We start from the raw sequence: 12,657 nt of genomic DNA, 5'->3' as shown, positions 1-12,657 counted from the left end.
ATAATTTTTATTACTGGTGTGAATTGCATGCTGGTTTGGTTTGACTTGTACTTCTTATTCTGACTGCTCCTAAATTTACTCTTTAAAATAAATGTTCTTTTTTGGAATTGATGGAAAACCCTTTAACATCTATCTCAGGATCTTTAAGAGCCGTGAACCCTACCCCCCTTTAAGTGGGAGGGTTGAGTGGCAAAAGAGGGAAGGGTTTGCATAAAAAGGGGAGTTTCAGTACATGCACTAAAGCAGCAAAACAAACACAGACGTATTGTTGTGATATTACTGTAAACTTCACTTTGACTAAGGTATGTCTTTAAAAACTGAGTACTGTTGATGATACTAACTTTGCCTTCTGAATAAACATAAACAAAAAACATTAATCACACACTTACCAAACTCGTAGAGAAAGGACAATCAACACCAACTGGAATCATTTCCACTTTTGAAAAGCTCTCGGAAAAAAAAATGTTCCTTAAACATGTTTGTCGCATGTTAGCAGACCACTGTAATCCACACATGTGGGTCCACATGCGAGCTGTGCTCTCATCACAGGGAAATGGAGACAAAACATTAGTTGCAGCACATTTATAAATGCAACACTAATTACCCATGTCTCTTACAATTCTTTTACTACTTGTTTGAGTTATGGCTGGCAACACAACATGCCGTCTTACTGAACACTGTAAGGCTGCATTTACACTGCAGATCTTGATGGTCAATTCCGATTTTGTGACTGAAATCCAATTTTTTTGATGACCTGCTTACATCTTTAAAAGTGACTCGTATCCGATCGTTTGCATTTACACAGCTCACGGCAAAGGCGCAATGTCCAGGAAAAAAAAAAAAAAGAGCGGGCGCTGACTAACAGCTGATAATTAGAGTGCTCTTTTTTTCTATTTCTGTATGTAATCTGTTTGCAGCTTTTGACAAGCTGTTTTACTATAGTTTATGACAGAAAAGTTCTCATTTGTCCATCTTCTTTTGATATATAGGCTTTTTAAACCTTTAGGCATCTTAATGTAATGTCCATGATGTGATTTATGCACGTGATCTATGCACTAGCTCTCATTAACATGCTTAAATACCTGTGCTATATGACAATATTAAAGCTGTTTAAGTCCTCGTGAATGAGATTTAAGGTTTGGAACTCTGCTGAAGTCTGTTCTGAAAGGAAAGTGTCAGACTTGACATCATTCGCTATGGTTTTTAATGACGCGCGACTCTCATTGTCAGGTGAAAATCCGATATACCTGCTTACACTGCAGACACGAGAACACTGATCATTAATATCGGATAAGTTTCCACTTATGAACAAGGCCTGAATCTGATTTGAGTAAATTGGAATCCATGTGATTTGTTCCTGCTTACACGTACATGGGCCATATCCTATCTCTGCCACATGGGAGAAACAAATTGGAATTGAGTCACTTGAATAGTCCAGTGTAAATGCGGCCTAACAGGTAAAATGAGTCTTTGAAGGTATATCATACATATTGATGAAGCTGCATCTCGTTCACTATAGAGTGTGCTAATTGGTTCGAACCGAGTCTTTCTCACAGATGTGCTGAAAACTCAATAAAGTCACTTTGTACCGGCCGGTACAGACAGCCAATCTCCATACTGGAATTTACACAATGGCCTCATAGCCGTGATGTAGCTTCAAAATTTCTTGTTAAACCTGGAGAACGAATTTGCTGTAAACAACGCAAAAACAGCTAATTTTCCCTTTTTAGTGAAATATGTGTCCTAATGCATGGTGTTTTTAACGTGACTGTCAACATCTCAAAAAATGTGTTTTAGTGTTTTGTGACCCTTTAAAGTAATAACGATTCTTATAAATATTTAAATGTTCTTCACACCAGGAAAAAAGGTTATTTTAAGAAATGTTTGATAAAAGATTTTTGGGAAGCCAAAATTGGCATTTAGAATCTTTTTTTAAAAGTGTGACAAACAGGACTAGATTATCAACCTGTGGCAGTGCACCATGGCCACCAAAGCATCAAGCTGAATGGACTAGCAATTATACATAAAGCCACAGTGGACGGATGCTTTTTTTTAAATTTACTTTATTTTATAAAATGTCATTTTCTGCTAAGAAACTGGCCCTCAATTTTCAATCAAATCCAATATTTTTTTTCTTCTTTTCTTTGTTTTCTAGGCAACTGTGATGATCAGTACCGTGTGCTACTGCCAGAAAAATATTCACTGTTATGTAAGCTTGGCAACCTCTTGCAGAAACTGAAAGTGTGAATTTAGGTGTTTTTATAAACAATTTGAGAGGATCACATGCAGATGATTGACCATGGCTGGTCTCGCATTATTAATCATCAATCACATGACCAACCAATCAGATGAATTCAAACGCACATAAATATAGTAGTCTGCTCACCTTACCGCAGTCATCTTTGTGAGGGGAGACTCAGGGCTTTCTCCTGGGACAGCTTGCCAAATACGGATTTATCTTATCAAGCATCAGCTAAGTGTGAATTGCATGTAGTTTTTTGTTTGTCTTGAGTTAGATATCTTGCATAACAGAAGTTTACATACTGTAGTTAAAAAAAACGTAACTGACATTACAATAATCCTTTGCAAAGGTTTGGGAAACCTTGGTCCTTGTTATAGTGTTTGGTTACCTGGAAAAAGAACGACTTGTGTTTTGTTTTTTTTGTTTTTTTTTTTGCTGTTGTTTTAAACTAACAGAAGGGGGCAGCAAGTCCTTGATTTAAGGGGTAGTTCACCTAAAAATGAAAATTTTGTCATGATCATTCTGTCAGACCCTCCACTTCCAAGTTTCTTTTTGGTTTTTTTCTTTGGTTTGGAAACAGCTATCCATACATTAATTTTTCATGCAATGGTTGTCAAAGGGTACCAATTTCCAAGCTTCTTAAAACATTCTTAAGTGTTCAAGAAAAAAACTCATAAGGGGATTTGAACCACTTGAGAGTAAGTAAATCAGACACACTTGAGTAAGTAGCTACACATAATTACAACCTCTAAAAATGTACTTGTGTATTTAAGAGTTTGTCTTGTATGAATGCAATTTGGGTGCATACTACATTTGCCATTTTGTAATCCTGGTACTCTGTGCTAACATTGGATTTCAAACATGAGACAAATGTTCTGCATTTCGTTAAAAAAAAAATCTAAAATAACTCTTCAATTATTCAATTAACACTCACAATTCACTTCTTGTAAATACTGATAACTCTGACATATTAATAGTCAGGTAAACAGGCCTCTTGCTTGAGTGATTTTGCTTGACTGTAATTAAGAGTAAACTACTTTTTAAAATACTTGTAATTAATCTACAGTAACTTTCTATGGATTATATGATTGCATATTATTTACACAATGGCAGTATGTTGTTTGTAATTCATCAATTCTCCTGATTTTCCCTTTTTTTTATATTTTTAATAATAAATCTGCCACTTGTAATTTAAATGTGGCTATTATTTGATGTCATTGATACTTTTAGATCATTTTTACATTAAATATTTGCTGTAGCGGTGATATTGCTGTGAATATAATGTTTTTTGAAATTGGTTTATGTAATATTGCTGTTATGTAACATCAAATAGGTGTAGTGTAACGGAGCAAAGAAGTCTATTAAATTAATGCCTCAGTGGGGACAGCGCCCTTTAGAGTGTGCGTCACATTGGTGCCGTGACCTGGATTTGAACCGGGGTTGCTGCAGCAATGTGACGGTCTTGCCTGGGCTGTCTTTTTACTGCACACTGTACAATGGAGACAGACAGTGCGTGTAAATAGTTGCTGGTTCATAAAGAAAATGACCACTTCCAAAGCAATGTCCCCATTTAGGCATTAATTCAACACACTTCTTTGCTCCATTACAGTAGCATAAAAGTAATCTAAATGTAATCCAATTAAGTTACCATATGTGAAATCTAGTGGCCCATTTCCACTTCGCGCGTATGGTATGCTGTAGTACAGGACACTCTGATTATGCTTGCGTTTTCACTGTCAACAGTACTACTTTGTAGTCGTTTTGTACACCAGAAAGTTGTGATCATTGTCACTTGAAAAAGAAAGATGTACTGGCCGTACACATATTGTATCTTTTGCAAACAAGTTAATTATTTAAATGTTGACGAGCAGCAAGTGCGCAAATAGATAGCACTTTCCACATGTTTTTTTGATGTGACGTGAACTGTCCCATACAGTGCATCCAGAAAGTATTTAGAGCACTTCACTTTTTCCACATTTTTTTGTTACAGCCTTATTCCAAAATGGATTCAATTTATTTATTTCCTCAAAATTCTGCACACAATACCATATAATGACAAGGGAAAAAAGACTTTTCTGAAATTGTTGCAAAATTATTAAAAATAAAAAACCTGAAAAATCACATGCACATAAGTAATCACCGCCTTTAAATCACTGCAGCTATAAATTGAGCTCAGGTACATTGTTTTCACTGATCATTCTTGAGATGTTCCAGAATCTTAACTGGAGATCACCTGTAGTAAAGGCATACACCAGTCTATATAAGGTCTCAGGGTTCACAGTGCATGTCAAAGCACAAACCAAGCGTGAAGACAAAGGGATTGTCTGTAGACATCTGACAGAGGATTGTCTCGAGGCACAAGGATGGAGAATGTTACAGAAAAATTTCTGATGTCTGATAGTTCCAATGAGCACAGTGGCCTCCATCATCCGTAATTGAAAGATATGTTTGGAACTACCAGAACTCTTCTTAGAGCTGGCCGGCCATCTAAGTTGAGTGATCGGGGGAGAAGGGCCATAGTCAGGGAGGTGATAAATAACCCGATGGTCACTCTGCCTGAAACGTTCTTCTGTGGAGAGAGGAAAACTTTACAGAAGGACAACCATCTGTGCAGCAATCCACCAATCAGGCCTGTATTGTAGAGTGGCCAGATGGAAGCTACTCCCCGTCTGGAGTTTGCCAAAAGGCATTGGAAGGACTCTCAGGCTGTGTTCACACTAGACGCGGAACGCGCAGATAAATCGCGCTATTCGCGCGTAAATAGCCGCGGGAACATTTGAGTTTACTCGCTTCATTCACGCGTCAAACCCCGCTTCAATTGCGTGTCAAATTCTCTTCAGAACAGATGCGGATTCACGTGATGGGCAGGGCTTCTGTCTGCCCGACAACAAGGATTTTATGAGGAAAACAACAGTGTTTATGTGCTTTATGAAGACTGAAAAACAGCGTCGATACGTTTAGGGTCGTGTCTGAGTCCACTACATCCTTTCAGAGGTGCATCCAGCTCTGTGAGCTCATAAACTCCTCCAGAAACTTAATCTGGATGACGGAGGCTTTCAGCGGTGCTTCTGACTGAGCCAAGCCGAGTTTGATGAACTGTTGTTGGTGAAGGCTGGAGGATTTCCCTCGGAACACCGACAACAGGTTCTACGTCACAATCACGCCCCCACAAGAGCAAGCTTCTGGTTGGTTAACGCGGCGCGAATGTACGCTGAAGTTCAGATTTTCGAACTCAAGAGATTCGCACGAAACGCTCGTTAAGCGCATCAAATCTGCAAAACGCTCAATTTGCCCCGCGCCATTTGCGCCATTCGCGTCGCGCATATCGGCGCGGTTGGATGTCTATTCGCTCGTTTGCATTGACTTAACATGTAAATCACTCGCGCTTGACGCGCGTTCCGCGTCTGGTGTGAACGCAGCATCAGACCATAAGAAACTAAATTCTCTGGTCTGATGAGATAAAAATTGAACTCATTGGAGTGAATGCAACCCCTTACGTTTGGAGAAAACCAGGCATCGATCATCACCAGGCTAATACCATCCCTACAGTGGTGGCCGCATCATGCTGTGGAGATGTTTTTTAGCAGGAATTGGAAGACAAGTCAGGATAGAGGGAAAGATGAATGCAGCAATGTACAGAGACATCCTGAATGAAAACCTGCTTCAGAGTGCTCTTGACCTCAGACTGGGGCCATGGTTCATCTTCCAGTAGGACAATGACCTAAAGCACACGGCCAAAATATTAATGGAGTGGCTTCACAACAACTTGGTGAATGTCCTTGATTGGCCGACCCAGAGCCCAGACCTAAATCATATTAAATATATCTGGAGAGATCTGAAAATGGCTGCACACCTTCACTTCCCATCTAACCTGATAGAGCTTAAGAGGTACTACAAGGAAGAATGAGTAAAAATTTCCAATGACAGGTGTGCTAAGCTTGAGGCACCATATTCAAAAAGACTTGAGGCTGTAACTGCTGCCAAAGGTGCATCAACAAAGTATTGAGCAAAGGCTGTGAATACTTATGTACATGTGATTTTTTTTTTTCAGCTTTTTTATTTTTTATAAGTTTGCACCAATTTTTCACATTGTTATTATGGGGTATTGTGTGTAGAATTTTGAGGAAAAAATTAATTTAATCCATTGTGGAATGAGGCTGTAACAAAAAAAATGTGCAAAAAGTAAAGCGCTGTGAATACTTTCGGGATGCATTGTAAACAACAATAGAGGACATAGAGCAGGTCCTGTTTTTGCTGCTTGATAACAAGACGACAAGCTTTGTTTGAACATTGTGACAATTATATGTCAACCAGTACTGTTCAGAAGCAAGTCTTGCTCTATTTTTTGTTACTGTACTGTTGTGTTGTAAACCTTATAAAAGGGTCCCAGAAAGGTGGTATGGTATGGTATTTTGGTACAGTGGAAACGGAAATAAATACATACAGTACTGTACTGTACAGAACCATACTGCGGAAATGAGAAATACAAGATTATATTACCAACTAAAAATTACTCATCTAATTTGTAGTGAGTAACTAAGTAATCTATCCTAATTTGCCTAATAAAAAATGGACTGTGGGCTAGGAAGTTGCGCAGTAGGTAGTGCTGTTGCCTCACAGCAAGAAGGTCACTGGGTCGCGTGTTCGAACCTTGGTGTGTTCGCAGTTTGCATGTTCTCCCTGGCTTCGAATGGGTTTCCTCCGGGTGCTCCGGTTTCCCCCACAGTCCAAAGACATGCGGTACAGGTGAATTGGGTAGGCTAAATTGTCCGTAGTGTATGAGTGTGTGTGTGGAGGTCTCATGTTTGAAATCCAATGTTAGCACAGAGTACCAGGATTACAAAATGGCAACCTAATGCCTAAACCTAAAACCTAATGCACCCAAATTGCATTCATACAAGACAAACTCTTAAATACACAAGTACATTTTTAGAGGTTGTAATTATGTGTAGCTACTTACTCAAGTGTGTCTGATTTACTTACTCTCAAGTGGTTCAAATACCTTTATAAGTTTATTTATAAAGGGACTAAGCCAACAAGAAAATGAATGAATGAATGAAAATGGTCTGTCTGAACACCTTTGACCAACCAAAACATTTACTCTTCTGTGTTAACAAAGAAAACCCCACTGCATCAATTTAAAGAATAAAAACAAACAAACCAATCTGGAACACAGTACTTTTCTTTTGTGTGGGAAAAGTGATTTTCCTTCATATGGGTGTTGCTGCACCTTACGGGGAGAGGTTACGGTAAAGTCTGTCAGGAGTGAACAAACACTTGCAATCAAGTTCCAGTCCCAAGGTCATGCCTGATGTCAGTGTTTAATGCTAAGGGAATGAGGCGACAGGGGTCTTCCCTACTCTGTCACCTCCTGGAACAAATTCATTCCTCACACTCCTGGAGCTTCTCTTTCAGTAAACACTTTAAATCAAAAACAGACAGTCTAACTCACACTGGAGGCTCCACAGTCATTGACTTCAGCCTTTTGCTGCTGGGATGGTAGACGGTGCTCGCCTGAGTTATGTATTTCTAGTGAAAGGGGAAAGTTTATGTTTTTATTGTCTGAACAGATAAGCCATGTAAAGAGGCTGTGTGTTTTTTGTGAGGTGAAAAATGTGTAGGGAATTTACTTTATGCTACATCTCACACGAACAAAGAAGAAAACTGTCGCACGGCATCCATAGCTGTGGGAAAAATTAAGAGACTATTTCCCCCCCATCTCTGTGTGTTGGAGAAAATGGTTGATAACAGAGAGTGCACGGTCACAATTTTACAGTTATTTACTGCAAAAATGCCCAGTAAAATACCACATACATTCTTTACAGTTCACTACTGTAATATGTACTACATTGAGGGTAATTTGAAAACTTTTACAGTAACTTACTGCATATTAGAGATTTGCGGTATTCTATTGCAAACAAATTAATCAAGACAAAAATGAAACTGTCAATGAAAAAGTTTTCAAATGACCCACAATGCAGTATTTAAAACTGATTTAATAACACTGAATAATAAAAACACATATATCGTCAATTGTTTGGAATTGATTAAATTCAATTAACATAGGCTCATTCTGAAAACAGCTTTCCCGCTGTTATCCAGTTTGTCTAGTTAGCTTGCCATGTACGTTGGACTTGAGATGCAGAGATGAGTTGACCACGATGACGGTGTTCAAGTCAGGCGAATAACGGTTCTAAAAAGCAGGTAAGACAAAAACAGAAGCCAAAAAATAAAATAAGTGACGTTTAATTTTTAAAACTAATTTCGAGAGGAGCATGTGCTTATGATTGACCCAGCTGGCCCACATTAGCTTATCATGATCCTCCTATCAAAGAATCCCAAGTCACTATATCCTAATTTCCTTTCTACTATCTTCATCTGAAAGAAACCCCCCTCCTCTCCCTCTTTCACATTTAAGCTGCGGTCACACTAGAGTTTGTGTGTGTGATTTTTCTGTTGTACGGCACTACGAAAAGGGGTGGGATTTCGCAGGTCAGAGTTCACCAAGCTTAAACTTTGCACCTGAGAAACTTAACGCATGACCATGCGTTATGAATGGAAGTCTATGGGGAGAAAAGTCAAGTGTGACCGCAGCTTTATCCAGAATGGGTGGCACGGTGGCCCAGTTACTTGCACTGTTGCCTCACAGCAAGAATACCATTAGCGTTGGGTCCTCGCAAGGCCATCTGGTATTTCTGTGCGGAGTTTGCATGTTCTCCCTGTGTCTGCGTGGGTTTCACCCGGGTTTCTACCACCGTCCAATTATGCTCTTTTTTTTTTTTTTTTTTATATAGATAAAATTTATCTTGGCCTCAGCAGCGAGGGAGTTTGAGATCGACCTGAGCTCAATTTCCCCTCGCCTTGAGCTCAGGGCTCTCTCCAGGACAGCACGCTAAACAAGCTATGTATAAATCATGAGCTAAGTGTGAACTCTTGAAACAAGTAAATAACAGGGTGAGAATGTGGTAAAATCTGAAACCATGGTAAAAATCATGCTATAACAGCCTTCCACTGCTGTTGTCGCCGGTAACAGGAGTAAGCACGTATTTAACGTGTGCAATCAGAGTCCATGCATACTAAAGTTGATTCAAGCAGAATGTTTTTATTGTGTTTAGGTGAATAAAACAAAGCCTCAATCTTTGCTTCTCCTTTCTTCATCATTATGTGCATATAAAATTTGCACCTTGTACACACAGCACATATCTAAATACTGCATTATTCCCATGCTCGCAAACAAGTTACCCATTAGCACGGTCAAAAACTATAGTTGCATCTCAAATGGCACACTATACACTATGCACTCATACACTATGTACTGTACTTATGCACTTACACACTCAACAGCATAGTACATGTATGTAGTGTCTTCCAAAATGGAGCACCAATGTTTTTTTTACTAAGCGAAAATTCAAACTGTTTCTCTGATGTTGTTTGACGGTTGTCATATTAGTGAAATAAATGACCAAACTATCAAATAATACCTGCTATGAGAACAACTGCATTCACCAGTGGGAGGTGCTATAATCACTCTCATTGGAGAATTTGGCTTTCACCATCCAAACTAAACAAAGTTATCCAACAGTCCACACTTTATTTTGCCGGCTGAATCACCCGGGTAATTAAAGTGCACAAATTATTTTTAGTTTTCAGTGTTAATGCACTACTTACACTATTTATACTATAAAATGGCGTAGAATAGTGCATAAGTATGCGATTTGGTACGCAGCTCATGTGCTTTCCTATTACTGACGCTCTTCCTCGCTTACATAGGCACCTTAGTTATTCTTATTATCAAGTAACACCTAGTGGACCACAAAATCATTCATTTTCTTGTCGGCTTAGTCCCTTTATTAATCCTGGGTCGCCATAGCGAAATTGAACCTCAAACTTATCCAGCACTTTTTTTACGCAGCGGATGCCCTTCCAGCAACAACCCATTTCTGGGAAACATCCACACACTTTCATTCACATACACTCTTACACTACGGACTATTTAGGCTACCCAATTCACCTGTACCGCATGTCTTTGGACTGTGGGGGAAACCGAAGCACCCAGAGGAAACCCATGCGAACGCAGGGAGAACATGCAAACTCCACACAGAAACACCAACTGAGCTGAGTATCGAACCAGCGACCTTCTTGCTGTGAGGCGACAACACTACCTACTGCGCCACTGCTTCGCCCACACTATAATCACTATAATAATTAAGGTAACACTTTACAGTATAATTCCATTATATAATGTTTGTAATGATGAAGTGGAGGCATTGCTGTGTGGAGTTTGCATGTTCTCTCTGTGCTCGTGTGGGTTTTCTTCAGGTGCTCCGGTTTCCCCCACTGCCTAAAGACATGTGCTATAGGTGAATTGAATAAGCAAAAATGCTTGTCTGTGTGTGAATAAGTGTGTATGGGCAGCTGAAAGGGCATCCGCTGCACAAAACATATGTTGGATGATGACCAAAGGGACTAAGCCGAAGGAACACGATTGAATTAGTGTTGTAAATTCCGACACAAATGGACAATGCTAAAATCAGGTTTAAACTGGCTCGACACTGAAAAAATGGTTCATTGAATTTACTAATTTATTTTAAAGTAGCTATTTGCAAACAATTTTTATGTCCTGAATTTAAACAAAGATGAACATCACTAAATTTAATTTGTTTCTTTAAATTCACAACATATAAATTGTTTGCAAACACTTACCTTAAAATAAATTAGTAAATCCAATGAACCATTTTTAAAATAGTTTCTAAAAGGCCATAGTTGCACAAACAAAAGTAAAGGCACACGTGGTCAGATGCATTGAAATATCCACAAAAGCCCGCTAGTATTTGATGTCAAACAAAGTTAAAAGGAAGCCCTGTTTTGGTTTGTTTATACAAATCCAATACGCTCAGGCCTTCCATTATTCACAGACCTCGTGGCATTTTGCTGCTGTACTTATAAAAAAATATAGGTCCGCATCCGAGGAGCCGCAAGCTTGAGCCAGCAAGCGTGAATCAGAGGTGACAGAGGGAAAAAATTAAACATTCACATCCTGATTTTTCTCCTTCCTCACATCCACACCATGATTCAGACAGCCTTTCAGCAGATCAATAACAAGGCCTGTATGTAATGAGCAGACGGGGCTCTACACTTCAAAGACCAAATATAAGTGCTTGAGATGTTATAGGAGGTGGTGTAAGTGCTTTTCTAGACTGTAAATAAAAAATAAAAAAGTCACTCTACATGATATATTGACAAAACATTTGCACAATCCTGATTACTGTGCTTTTTTCCCTTTTAAAGCCATTTCTAAGTAAACAGTTATATATTAATGCATGAATTAGACAAATGTGCATTGTAATCCTGCTGCGGATGATTGACAGCTGCCCGTTATGCTTGTGTGGTCTGTGTAGGTGCTGTGAAAAATAAATGAGCATAAATTAGGAGAAAGAAGCTTTAGATTTTCCCTTAGTGTTGTTTTAGCTCTATCTATATATTATTATGGTTTTATTAATATTTAGTTGCAATTTCAGTTTAGAATTTTCAATTAGAATTAGTTTTCATTCATTTATTCATTTTCCTTTGGCTTAGTCTCTTTATTCATCAGGGGTCGCCACAGCGGAATGAATCGCCAACTTATCCAGCATATGTTTTACACAGTGGATGCCCTTCCAGCTGCAACCCAGTACTGGGAAACACCCATACACACTCACATTTACACACATACATTACGTCTTTGGGAAATTAGTACAAGGGATGTTATTGGAAAAAACTGAATCATTTTTCAATGCAATATGCCTATAGAGCAGGTAGAGGGGTTAAGGACTGACATTGCTAACCTGGTATATAAACATCTGAAAGACAGTAGTTATCATGCTAGGCTATTATTTGTAGATTTCTCTTCAGCATTCAACACAATTCGGCCAGACTGGTTCACAAACTGAGGTCAAGATTTGGTGTGGATGCAAGCTTGGTTACTGGATTTCCTTACTAACAGGTCTCAGAGGGTCAGGGTTTACTATTCTGTCAGATCCTATGACCACATCATGGCTCACCACATTGGGTGTGTTCTTGCTCCTCTCCTTTACATCCTATTCACAAATAAGTGTCATATAGTCCTTTTGAAAATCTGTACATTCTTAAGTTTGCAGATGACACCGTTAGGTTTGTTGGATGATGAGGAGGCAGAACATGGACCTGTTCTAATGAACCTGTGACTAATTGGTGTTGAGTGGCTGATGTGCGTCTGAACACAGAGAAAACGGAGAAGCAATGACCTGTGGCGGAAGCAAGACATATTTTTAGGTATGATTTGATAACCACCAGATTGAATTAGTGGAAAGTTATAACTATTATTGATAATAAATGAAATTTTTTATGAAAATAAGGAAATACTATGAAGGACAGGCCAACAAAGACTTTACTGATTG

This window comes from Danio rerio, chromosome 18, assembly GCF_052040795.2.
Source record: "Danio rerio strain M-AB ecotype USA chromosome 18, GRCz13ab, whole genome shotgun sequence".
In the NCBI taxonomy this organism is placed as follows: domain Eukaryota; kingdom Metazoa; phylum Chordata; class Actinopteri; order Cypriniformes; family Danionidae; genus Danio; species Danio rerio.
This window is presented reverse-complemented; position numbering follows the sequence as displayed.